Genomic DNA, 13,999 nt, shown 5'->3' on the forward strand with positions numbered 1-13,999 from the left:
ATTTTTAATTTCAGCCCACTATGCTCCCAACTATGAATTGGACCCACTGCTCGCCCTATTCACCCAAGTTGAATAACGTGTAGACGTTAGATTAAGTATTTACCTGGACAATTGTCTGCTCCCAGCAGAAACCACAAGGAATCCGAATCCTGCATCCTTTTTATTCATACTTAAAACCTCTAAAAGAAGCTTAAAGGAAACGTCACAAACAGCAACACGGTTGCATAATGTCTCACTGTCACTATGATGGCCATGTCAGCAGTTTTTATTTCTTTTAAAACTTGAATTAATTAATTTATTTATCTACCTGCCTAAGTATGAATTTATTAAGATTCTGATAAAAGCTAAATTTCCACCCTGGGGACAAATAAAGTTCTTTCTATCTACTTATAGATAGAAACGTTGCTGTCATGAACAATTCTGGTTGGGTCACGTCAGAATCTTTCTGATGTGCGCAGACTTCTCAACTATAAACATTAATATATCATTTTAAAAAAGAATGTCTGTCCCTATTTTGCTAAAGTTCATACACCTTTTACATCACTAAAAAATCCAATCATCCATCCATCTATTTTCTAACCCGCTGAATCCGAATACAGGGTCACGGGGGTCTGCTGGAGCCAATCCCAGCCAACACAGGGCACAAGGCAGGAACCAATCCTGGGCAGGGTGCTAACCCACCGCAGGACACACACAAACACACCCACACACCAAGCACACACTAGGGCCAATTTTAGAATCGCCAATCCACCTAACCTGCATGTCTTTGGATTGTGGGAGGAAACCGGAGCGCCCGGAGGAAACCCACGCAGACACGGGGAGAACATGCAAACTCCACGCAGGGAGGACCCGGGAAGCGAACCCAGGTCTCCTAACAATCAGTGTATATTGCTGGTGCCTGCTATGTCTCAATTACCATCAGATCACTGTGATAGATACATGCCTATTCTTTCTACACCAGGGGTCTCATGTATAAACGGTGCGTACGCACAGAAATGTTGCGTAAGAACGTTTCCACATTCAAATCGCGATGTATAAAACCTAAACTTGGCGTAAAGCCACACACATTTCCACAGTACCTCATACCCTGTCATACGCAAGTTCTCTGCTCAGTTTTGCAAACTGGCGGCATCCAGCGTCAAAGCAGTGCTACTGTTCCTGTGTGGTTATCCTTTCTTTTACTGACGCGGTTTTATAAATACACTGAAATTAACTGCATATTGTTTATTAGTTTAATGCATCTGATTGTAATTAACCAGTGACAATATAATGGTCCACGGAATGGTCAAACTATTCTAAATACCATAGCTGCTTTAGCATTGTTACTCTCACTGCACTTTCTTTTTCTTCTTTCAGCTGCTCCCGTTAGGGGTTGCCACAGCGGATCATCTTTTTCCATATTACTCTCACTGCACCACTCAGAGAAGCTGATCGGAAAGAGAATTATCGGTATACAGCATCAAGCACAGGCTGCCTCAGCCATGCTTCCTATTTGAACTGCTTCTCATATGACAAACGCTTCAAACCTTTCCTGTACAGACCTCTCGGTTCAGAAACAGTTTCATCCCAAAAACTCTAAATGCACTCAATCAGTCCATCAACTGCTCCTTGTAGAACTGTTGGTACTTATTAGTACAGTTACCTCACTGTAAACTTGCAGTACAGTTATAATATTGCACAACCTTAGCCACTTTATAAAGAGTGTATTTACACACGATGATGATATCATTTTTAAGATGAAATGCAGCAAAATATGTTTATTATATTATACAGATAAAACTTTAACTTCATTTAAATAATCTACTGTATATTGTTAATAATTAAAGGACACGGTGTTGCTACGCTAGCAAGGATCTGGCACTCCGCTCACAATTGGTCCTTTACTTACAATGTGATTTGAGAAACTAGTTAATTAAATGATTTTAAGATAAAGTTTATAATGTTCTACTTTAATGACAAAATAAACTACGTGATTAAAGTGGAAATTTCGAGGATGAAGTTGACATTTCATGCTTTTTCCCCACTGCGTGCCTTTTTTTTTTCTCTGTACCCTAATAAGCTTTCACATGACACTCAGACAGTGGGCTATGACTTGCTTTTTCATGGCGACTTTGATATCTGACAACTTCTTTTTTATTTCGGGCACTGTGCAACTTTGTGAACTTGAGCTTTCGAGTTTCTCCGATACGCTATGTCACTCGATCAACTTCCTTTTTTTGTTTATACCACTGTTTAAACCAACAAATAGTAAGTTTTTCCTTGCCTCAACTAGGTATTCCATTTTCCCTCTTGCTTTTGTCATTGTCTTTTCACAGAACGTTGAGCTTAAGGGCTATTTATATTGATTTGCATATTTATAGAGGCGTAATTCTGGGAGGAGTTGGGGAGGGACAGCAGGCGCGTGCACGAACATTACTTTTCACTCTGACCGGGATTTATGTAGCGGAAGAACGCGGAAGCTGGCGAACGCACAGATTCCTGCATCTGGATTTTTCTGTGCGTAAGCACATTTCGGCTTTTGTGCTTACGTCATGTTATAGTGTGAGTTCTACGCACTGCGTTATGCATGAGGCCCCAGGATTCTACATTTTTTTGGAAAGTGAAGCCTCATACATTTTCACAAATTGTAAGAAGCACATTTAGATGTCCTTGCTGTCTTTTCCAAATTTAGTGCTGTTCTCCTCAGGCAGTGGGTGAAAATCAAGATGCAGCACAATGTCTTGTTAATGAAGTTTTTTTATATTGGCCTCTAAGCCTCTAAGCCAGAAAAAAGCTTGCAGCACCAGCCACAGGGTTCAAGGCAAATAATTACATTGAGTCAATGTTAGAAAATTGAAAAAAAAAATCTTAAGAAAACAACGTTGCAGTTGTTATAATAATAATAATAAGTTAAATTACAGAGGGCAGCTTATAACTCATTTTACATAACCTCTGGTAGGGCTCCACCACCCCTTAATGCACAAACGCCACTGCTTGTACATCAATTTCATCAAAACTAACATAAAATTAAGTACTTGTCCACATAGCTGATATGGTGCAAATCAATACCATTCTAATTTTCCCCTTTGTTTGTGTTATATTTATATACTTTTTTGGCACATTCACATACAATGCAAAAATCACCTGGTGTCATACAGAGCATGCCAGTTAACTTACTGTTTCAAATTTATCTTGAGAGAGGTTATTTCAAGTTATATATTTTCATATTTTACATAGTTGTGCCTGAAGAACTGAAATGCCAACAGAGTCATACTTATGGTAGGGAACACAACATCACATCAGTGATTTGCACATATCCCTGCAACTTCTACTAAGTTCTTCTGGTGAAGTCATACCAAGTCAGTTAAATGATCTTCATAACCACAAAAGTAAAAAATGCAAGCATTGAAAGCAAAAGTCAGGTAACTTTATCTAGAATTTAACACAAATGGCCAAACACCCCAGTTTGTATCTATATGGAGTTATGTATACAATGAATAAATGTACTCAGTCTGTATGTTACACTATTAACAACTTTGCAGATAAATTACATGTAGATAATAGTTCAACATTTTATTGACACTGTTAAATTAAATGAAAGTGCCCAAATGACCTGCTATCCATATTGGTCCGTGGAAGCTGAAATTTTAGTTTTTTAGCTAAAAATGAAATCACTTGAGTAGGAATCTCTTATCTACAAAAGATATTTACATTATTGTAAAATGCCAAATTTTGTGTATTCTAATGCATATATTATCAGTGTTATTTTTGGAGGACTCATTGTTACAAAAATATTAAATATACAAAAATGTTATAGGTGTTTAATTGATGAGGTAAATGAACACAAATAGAAAGTGCTTGAACTTTCAATACATTTGATGAATTCCAAGAATGCATTTGAATCTTATACCATGCACACATTTTGTAATTTTTTTTTTCTTGTGCAGGACTCACGTTTCTTCCAGGTTCTTTAGCGCTTCCCCACAGATAATAATTTCCAAGTCAAGCTGAACAATGTCAGTAAATGCTTGATTTGTATATGGTCCAAAACACCTATTACTACTCCATCTTGCAAAAAAATAAGTATCGTAAATAATAAAAGCAATCCCTATGTTTCAAGCAGGCATTTTATAACAGCATAAGTGTAAAAAAAAGATTGTCATCTGCTGTTACAGCTGTTAATTAGTCACCATCATTGTGTTGAGATGGCACAGGAGTCGTATATAGAGCTGGGGCCAACTATACCAAGAAACTCTAGTTTGTTCCTAGTAATCTTTAGAAACACAATGGAAATAAAACATAGACAGGATTACTCTGTTTCTGCCTGGTTTCTAGTTCCTAATAGAAAACATTAAAGACATTCACAGGGAAATACAGCACCATGCTGACCAACTACATAGATATTATAATGTGTTCATACACACATAAAATCCTCTGTACCTGGCTTTTAACACTTTATATTGAGAAAGAGCATCAATGAGTGTGGGTGTGTGCTGGAGTGTGTATTTATCAGGGCAGGTTCCTGCTTTTGTACCCAGTGCTGATGGGATTGCCACCATCTGCCCACAACCACACATTGAATTAGAATGGACATGGGTTGAGGAATATGACACACTCATGACCACAGGGATGCAATGTGGCTTAAATGCTGTTCCATAAATCTAGACATTACTTGAAACTTGTCCTGGACAGGGTTAAATGGACATCTTTAAAGTTTAAAGCCCGGGACTGGGTTAAATGGACATGGACTTTTTCCATGTGAAGTATATAACTGAGTTGCAGCAAATAATGCCACTCACAGGGTGGATGTGTGGCCACTCAATGTAAGAGGAAATGCCACTCACAGGGTGGATGTGTGGCCACTCAATGTAAGAGGAAATACAGAAAGTGATGTAAGGTGGAATGAAACACAGAGAAAAAACAGGAAAGCTGCCCAGTCTATAAGATATGGATGCCAGTGAATATTAAGATGTGTTGTTTTATTTTTTTTGTGCTTTATATTACACTCTTCATTGTGTCTTACTTCTGTAAGAGGATCTCTTCAGGCATAGCTAATTTTGGACTCTTGTATCTATTTTAGGCTTATTGAGCAGGATAAGCTCTTGCATATTCATGTAGTTTGTCAGAAAAAGCATAGACGTTTAGTGTAATCACAAGACAAACATGATTTATTTTTGGGACAGAAATGTTTATGGTCTAATTTAATCTCTCTCATTATTCTTAACACTGCATTTCTTGATCTGGAAGAATTTAGACTTGTTAAATATGGTGTGTGTGCAAGGTAAATTTAAAATGAAATTCCCACATGAAGTCAAATTTCTAAACATAATCATATTTTTCAAAATCTAAACCATCTCGCTAGTTAATAAAATGGCATCTTCTGAAATATTGTTTTGTTAGCACAAAACAGTTAAGAGGTACTGTCTTGTGCATTTAAAGTTATGTATTAAATTGCTTAAGAACATTTCCACTTCTAATAAGAAATACATCCAGTTTCTAATAAGCACAGGATGCTGCCTATGGTTAAACAGAATGTTTGTTGGTTATACAGCAAATATATTGTAAATGTACTACTGTAAGTCAACAGTCATATTAAAATACATAAACCATCATTCCAGACTCTGATGTTTCATTTTCTAGTTATAATTATGACTTAAGATGGCAAAATGCACACAACTAACATTACTTCAAAAAACAGCCACTTTGATTTATTTTCTGTCTATTTTCATAACTATTTAGACAAATTCATGTTTGTAAGCAACTGGAAACTATCATAAAGAGCAAAAAGTTCTTTGTAAGGAAAATCTGTACAAATCTGTAAATCTATAAAAAGTATTCACCCCCCTTGGATGGTTTCAAATTTTATTGCTATACAATACTGAAATCATGATGCATTGGTGTATTTAATTTGGCCTTCTTGGCACAGAACTCTTTAATGATCTCTAAATTAATTACAAATATAAGACATAAAATGTTTAATTGAACCCTATTTAATATGATACACCTAAATAATCAAAGATTCAGCCAGTTGGTTTCAGAAGTCACATAATTATTATTATGATCACTATTATTTAAATGGTGATCACCTGTCTGCAGTCGACATGTTTCAATTGACTGTAGCATAAATGTACTTGTTTCTGGAATGCCCAACTGGTGATAAGTCAATATCGTGGCATTATTGACAGAGTGAAGCCAAAAGAACATTCCAAGCAACTTTGTGAAAAGGGGATTAAAAACCACAAGTCAGAGGATGGAGACAATAAAATATCCAAATCACTGAATACCCCTTAGAGTCCACTTAAATCAATAATCCAGAAATGGTAAGAACATGGCACAGCTGTAACTCTACCTTAAGCAGGCCAGCCACAAAAGCTGAGTCATTGTTCAACAAGAAGACTAGTGAAGGAGGCCACCAAGGAACCTATGATAACTCTGAAGGAGTTTCAAGCTATAGTGACTTATGATAAAAATTGTGAAGACAAAAATTGTTGCTCAGGTGCTTCACTAATCGCAGCTTTATTGGAGACTGGCAAAGTGAAAAAACACACATGACATCTCAGCTACAGTTTTCCTAAAGGCACACGGGAGATTCTTATGTCAGCTGAAAGAAGGCTCTTTGGTCTGGAGAGCCAAATTCAACTTTTTGGCCATGAGACTAAATACCATACTTGGTGTAAACCATCACACACTACATATTATCAAAAACATAACCTCCACACCATGAAGCACGATGATAGCATCCTGCTGTGGGGATGCATCTCTGCATCAAGCCCTGAAAAGCTTTTGAGAATAAAGAGTAAAATTAATACAGCAACATACAGGGAAATCCTGAAGGAAAACCTTATGTAGTCACCAAGAAACCTGTGCCTTGGGAGATGGGAGATTTTTTTTTTCAGAAAGACAACGGCCTCAAACATAAAGCCAAAGCTACACAGGAATAGCTAAAAAACAATGTTTATGTCCTGGAGTGGCGAGCCAGAGTTCAAACCAAATGAGAATTTGTGACTAGATTTGAAAAATGCTGTTCATTTTCAATCCCCAGGAAATTGACAGAGCTAGAGCAGTTTTGCAAAGAAGAATGAGGAGAAAGTGTAGAGTTCAGATATGTAAAGCTGATAGAGACATGTTTACACAGACTCCTGTGTTTATACATACTCAAGGCTGTAATGGCTGTCAGGGGTGCATCTACTAAATACTGACTAAAATTGGTGAATACCAATGCGACTATTTTGTGTTTCATATTTGAAAATAATTTAGGTCATTTTGCAGAGATCTATTTTTACTTTGACACTAAAGTGTTTTTCTTTTTCCTGCCGATCAATGACAAAGAAACCAAATAAAATCCACTGAGATTCAACGTTGTATAATAAATGATAAAATATGAAAGCTTACAAAGGGGTGAATACTTTTTATACACTAAAAAGATGGCTTTTTGAGATTTACTTTTGATGGTAAGAAGCTGCACAATTTTTTACGTGTAAATCTACAAATTTATAGTTACATTTCCAGCTGGTTTTTAGAAGCATCACCTCAACTATTTTGAGGGAACAGATTTAAAACCTTTTATAGTATATCAACACAAAGAATAAAGAATAAGAAACATTTATTCATTTATTTTGTTTGATTATAGTTTTTGAGTAATCTTAACAGTAACTACCATGCTGTACTAGAAGCAGAGAAAAAGATGCATTTGTAAAGAAGAGTGGGCAGCAAGTTTACCAATGTATCAAAAAACTTGTTAGAAATCAGCTTTCACAATCACACAAAACCCATGGTGTTGAGGAAAAAAATATAAAACACAATTTACTAATAGTATTTCATTTTTTCCTGTAAAAAAAAAGCGTGGGGATCCCTTGGACCAAAATGCAACAAAAGGATGGAGCTTTGTACAAAATGTCAAACTTTATACAAAAAGGGGATTATCATGCAGATAAAGCTTGTTTATTTTAAGGTACACCAACTAAATTCAATCGTGTATCAGAAAAATAGGAATGCTCTGTTATGAGTAATAGAACATTGTTAGTTTTCAGTAAGATTCATGTAAAATAGGTGAGTATTGACAACAGTCTCTGGGGCTGATTATGCTTCTGTTTAAAGAAAATAGCTTAAACGCTTTGTTTCATCATCTGCTAACTGTGATAATGTGACATCTAACAGATTTTTGTGAATGTAACTAGAAAAAGCAATGTAATAGCAGCAAACATAATTATTTTAAGTTAAATAACCTTAAATTAGATAAATAAAGTAAACATCTCTCTGTAAATATTTTTCAGTATAGGCAGCGTATGTACTCCACTGACAGTCTAACAATATTATTGTTGTTGGGCACAAACATACTGTTTGCTGGTTGTTGGCTTTGTCAATTTCAGGTGCCCATTTTCAAACAGAGGAGCTGTATTCATCTATAGTTTTAAAAAGGTCTAAAAAACTAACTTTTCAAGCTTAAAATCCTAATACTTTCTAAAGTGTATGCTAAGAATATCACATTACCATCTTGTTGTAATTTCATCTTTCTTTTTCATTAGATGGGTCTGAAACATTTCTATATTTTTACCTGTGCTTTTACTTCAGTATATTGTGAAGAACCCTATTGGTTCTCGTTTATGGAAGAACTAAACACAGTATCCATGTCTGAGGGTCTCCTCAGTTGAAACTACTGCATAGCTGTCTGGTATCTTTCCTTTTTCAATCTCTCTTTTTTCTTGGTGTACTGCTTTAGTGCCTTTGATATCTATAGGCTAAATTTACTGTCATGTGTACACAGTACAAAGAAATTCACTCAAATCCATCAGGTGTGTGAAACAAGACATCAGAATTACTATGCAACAACTGAATATCAGATATCTAACATGCAGCATATCACATCATTTTACCATACTTATTGATACCAGACTGTAAAATGTTCATAAATGGAAAGAATGGTAATTTGGCCTAGATTGACCAGATTTTGACTTTGTATTAGCATTAGCATGCTCTATCTTCATTTTTAGGTCATCCATGTAGATTCTTTATCTCCAATTATTAACATGCTCCATATGAGTTCCAAAAGTTGACTTTCTTCAGAAACTGTAATAACTGGAGTTTTTATTTTTGTCTATACCAGCATTAAAAAGATAGCACATTAGACTTTATAATTTATGTCCGCCTGTCTGTGCCCGGGTGGCGTTCACATAGTATACTATATGTATGTTACTACTAGTTTATTTATAGTATGCATTTGTTATAAGGTAATTTATTTGTTACTGGTTTTCTCTTACTATTGTATATTTGCTCCCTAAAATGAATCGATTCCTCAACCAGTGTTGCTTCCTTCCTGGGGCTCAATTATGCTGACAAAGCCTCTGGACCCTCATGAACCTGTACTTTAAAAAAAGAGTTCAGAAAATTAATGGATCAGTGATTTATATTTCTAAATCTGTGCATGCATTCTGAACCAGTTTTCTAATGACAGCACTAAGAATAAATCAAATCTTCTAAATAAATACATGACAGCAAAAATAATAAAACTAAATTTTATGGTGTACTCATGTAGACATACAGTATCTCACTGCTGGTCTAATACAATGAAGTGTGCAAAAACAGCAGAAATGATGGATGGTACAAAATGAGCACTTCATTTTAGTATCAGTAACACTTCCTCCTTCAGACAGACTGGAACCTATTCAACACTTTGATATAAGGTAAACATTCCCTTTAAGTGCAATTAAAGTTATGAGTCCATTTGGTTTAAGTCCCCCGGTGCTCTTTTTTTTTTTTTTAAACCGAGGAATGCAAATTCCAGCAATGGTAAGAGCCATGCACTATGGTATGTAGTCGTCTGACTCAAAGCAATCTGAAATTGCTGACAGTACTTCTACTAATTTTAATACAGAAGAACTATGGAAAATAATCACCATTTTAACCTTGTTGTAACATTTTACACAGTCAAAATATAAGGATGAAAATATTTAACCTTTAGTTCCTTTTCTAAGCCTACTTCTTCCAATACAGGGATATTGAGAGAGAAAACTCCATACACTGGGCAAACAATGAGAAACTGCCCAGGAAAGGATGCCAGCCCCATTATAGGACACACTGGCTCATAGACTCACACAGATTCATACAGGGCGAGTTCAGAAATACCAGTTAACCTAATCTTTATATCTTTGGGTATGGGATGAACAATCCAAAGAAAGACATGGGGAAAACGTGCAGACTCCACACAGAGTGTTTAAGTTGGGTATTTGAGCCCACTGCCTTGAAAGTAAACCCTTTACGATTAATTTTCCCAAAACACAACTTAACATTCTTAAATTTGATTAATCCAATTCAGGGTTATGGGAGGCTGAGGCCTATCCTGACATCAACAGGCACAAAGAAAAAACCATCATAGTGCCCACTGATGCACAGACTCACACTAGACTCATTTTGAATCACCATTTAACTTGAATTAAAGCAATAAAAGTGAAGTTAATCACAAGACAGGAACAGGAACTAGAACTAGAAGGGCAGTTTTCAGAAATGTGCAGCATCATTCAAACATGTTTATAGAATTACTAACTCACTGTCCTTGGTCATAGCTTAAATGAAAAGCTTTGGATGTTTTCTTTATGTTGTCTACATATTCTCCACATACATCTGCAGGTCTTCTTTTAGTATCTACTCTCAATATAAGGGACTAAAGTTAAGGTAACTGGCAAATCTCAAATGGTCTAGTATGAGTTAGTGCATACAAGAGTGGCCTGCAGAAGACTAAGGTTTATGATTGGATTCTGATTAACTGACGAAGCTACCAGAATAGGCTCCGACTGGCTGGGACATTGTATTTCCAAACTTAAATTAAACAATACACAACACCTGTTTGCGGATAACATGGTGAATGATGATTCCCCAATTATCCTTTCATTTATAGAGATTTTTGTTAGGATAATGTGCATTTCAAACTTGAGCTTAAACTCAAAATCAATTCAATGTTTCATAACTTTGTTAGTTGTTCAAAGTTTTTGTCTGACTGCCCGTACTATGGAGATAGAGGCATTGTTTTACCAGATGGAATCCCTCATGGCAGGAAATCACTATAACTTAAAAGCCAGGTTATCACTCAGAATCATTAACTAGCAATTATTGCTGAGTTAACAATCTAAGGGAGTGAGGGTACCCAAATGACATAATAGAAATGCACTCCACATTGATATGGAATCATCACTGTTTAAACCAACAATTTAAAGAAGCATGCACCACAATTGCCTCTTTCAGGCTGGGATTGTGAAAGATGATTCATTTGATCTAATTACATTGACCTGTTTCCGGATAGTCTGTTTTCTATGCTCTTTGCACTATTCTATTCACAAATATGAACTGCCAGGTATGACAGTAGTATTAAAATAAAAAGGAAGTGGTTATTTCTAAGTGGGATTTATTTTCATTTATTTCTATATTTCCATAATTAGTGTATTGGATTTTGCAATCACAATAATGTAAAGTTTCTTTGCATCTTCCTATGGAATGTTGCTAATGACTGTTACTTAGTTTAATATGTTGGGTTTACTAATATGTAGCAGTGGTTATGTCTGAAAAATTCTCATAAAGAAATTTATGAAAGTACGTGTTCTTTTTAGAAAGGACGGTACAGTGTTTAGCACTGCAGTGTGAATGAGTATGTGTTAATAAGTGATTTTGCCTAGCGATAAGCTGTTTTGTGCCTTGGATACTACATAAATGGGATTAGGAGGGATTGTTAATGGACGGGTGGATGCTTACATGCCAGAAACTTAAATGACAAAGTGGTTAACTTGTGCTGGCCATTCAGATTGGTGACCCTTAATGAAATAACTGACCAACCTGATCTAAAACAGAATATTTATTAGAGATTTCTTTAAAAATGATTATTTTTAACAGCTGTGTTTGGGGTTCCTCCAGTTGGGTGTAAAGTGGAGAAGGACAAACAAACTGTGATTGCATTCACTACACTTTTGGCACGCAGACTTATTTTGCTAAACTGGAAGAATCCTGACTCTCCTATTTTAAGTCAGTGGGAAACCGATGTTTTATACTATTTGCAACTGGAAAAAATCAAATACTCAGAGGATCTGTACAGATTTTTTTCAAAACATGGCAGGATCTAATCAGTAATATTTTAAAATAAGCTCTTAAAGCCAGAGGAAGCAATTATCTCTGTATTTCTTTTTCTTCTCCATTCATCTCTATTGGCTTATCAAACTTTCAATTTAGGTATGTTTACAAGCCTTAAATTTTACTCCAGTGGCCTTGCTCTCCCTTTCAGGGTTGGGGGTCGACTTGTTCTCTGCTTTTTGTAAAAACTGATTGATTTGTATGGAATTATTGCAATAAAATTAATAAAATCTCGAAAAAAAATTAAAAATGACTATTTTGTTCTGTCACACTTCTCCACCGATTATATAGTCCAGTACTTCCATTTTCTGAATGGACAGTGCACCACACATGCACATTCAGTTTGTACATTTAACCTTTGTTTTCAATTTTATCATCTCATCATTTTCTGGGAGGCAACTTAAGGAATTTATGTAGGCTTTTAGTACTTCTTTACCTGTATAATAATGTTTAATATTTGCTATATGCAATTTGTTGTTGAGAGCTTTTCCAACTGTGTATATCATATTTCCAACAATTTCAAATGTACTTATATCTATTAACATGATTCATTGTACCTTCCCTCTTTTTTACTACTACAGTAGACTTTATACAGTTTCTACTCATAAATTGCTATTTTTGCATTTTTAATCATATTATGCATTGACATTTTTTTGCTGATGCAACACATGTAATGCAAGATGTTTTTGTTTGGATGTTTTTGAAAGTGTTTGTTGCTTACCAGCATTGATCTCAATAGACCACTATTTTATCATAAATTATTTGTTTCCATTTTCCATGACTTTCAGAATTTTTATCAGTCATTAAAACAAAACACATGGGGTAAGTAACATATAAAAAATATAATTTTTGGTATAGTATTCCCTTAATCTCATGTTTTCAACCGAGAACAGAAATAAAATATTTTGTGTTAGATAGATAGATAGATGGATACTTTTTTAATCCCAAGGGGAAATTCACATACTCCAGCAGCAGCATACCGTGTGTGTGTCTGTGTGTACGCGCCCTGCGGTGGGCTGGCACCCTGCCCGGGGTTTGTTTCCTGCCTTGCGCCCTGTATTGGCTGGGATTGGCTCCAGAAGTAACCCATAACCCTGTAGTTAGGATATGGCGGGTTGGATAATGGATGGATAGATAATTCACATGTCAGCCTATACAGTTGTATGCTCACAATGGGCAAAAAAAGTTTGGATAAAAAATACTGTTAAATAAACACTTTTGGAAAACCAAACCAGTGTATGCAGAGTTAACATGTTCACATGGGACTGAGCATTTGACCTCCCATTTAGACCTGCCTCTCTCCCTCATTAATGGTCCTGACTTCATTTCAAAAGCTCTTTCCAGTGTGAATGCATTTACTATTCATGCACTGCTCGGATTTTCTGGAAATATTATTTAACAATATAAATGAATATATTTTGCCTTTTTTGAGCATATAACTGGATGATCTGACACAAGAATTATGTGACATGAGTAACGTGAGATTATTTTCATGGACCATTGCGATATTGTTTTCTTCAGCCAGTGTTAAGTTTCAATAGATGCTCCTAATATCAGAAATAATGTTTTCTCTATTCTCCATGAAGACATGAGTTAAAAAACATTTTTGTGGCAATACCATGTAAAATATTAAATTGATTTTTGCCCATTAAACCTGAACTTTAGTTTAAACATGCTTACAAGTTCACACACTTGCTGATCAGACTTCCAAAGACATATTAAATCTGTTAAACCAAGATAGAAGATGTGTGTATATAAATTTCCCACCCTGTTTTTTTAAAACAAAACTAGAAAATACCTAATAAATATTTTATATGAATGTGAGTTTCAGTCATTTGTATACACTACAGTTATTTCACATGAAAGCCACTGCAGGAAAATGTAATGTGGAAATATGAAATATATCATA

This window comes from Polypterus senegalus, chromosome 7 (genome assembly GCF_016835505.1).
Source record: "Polypterus senegalus isolate Bchr_013 chromosome 7, ASM1683550v1, whole genome shotgun sequence".
NCBI lineage: Eukaryota > Metazoa > Chordata > Cladistia > Polypteriformes > Polypteridae > Polypterus > Polypterus senegalus.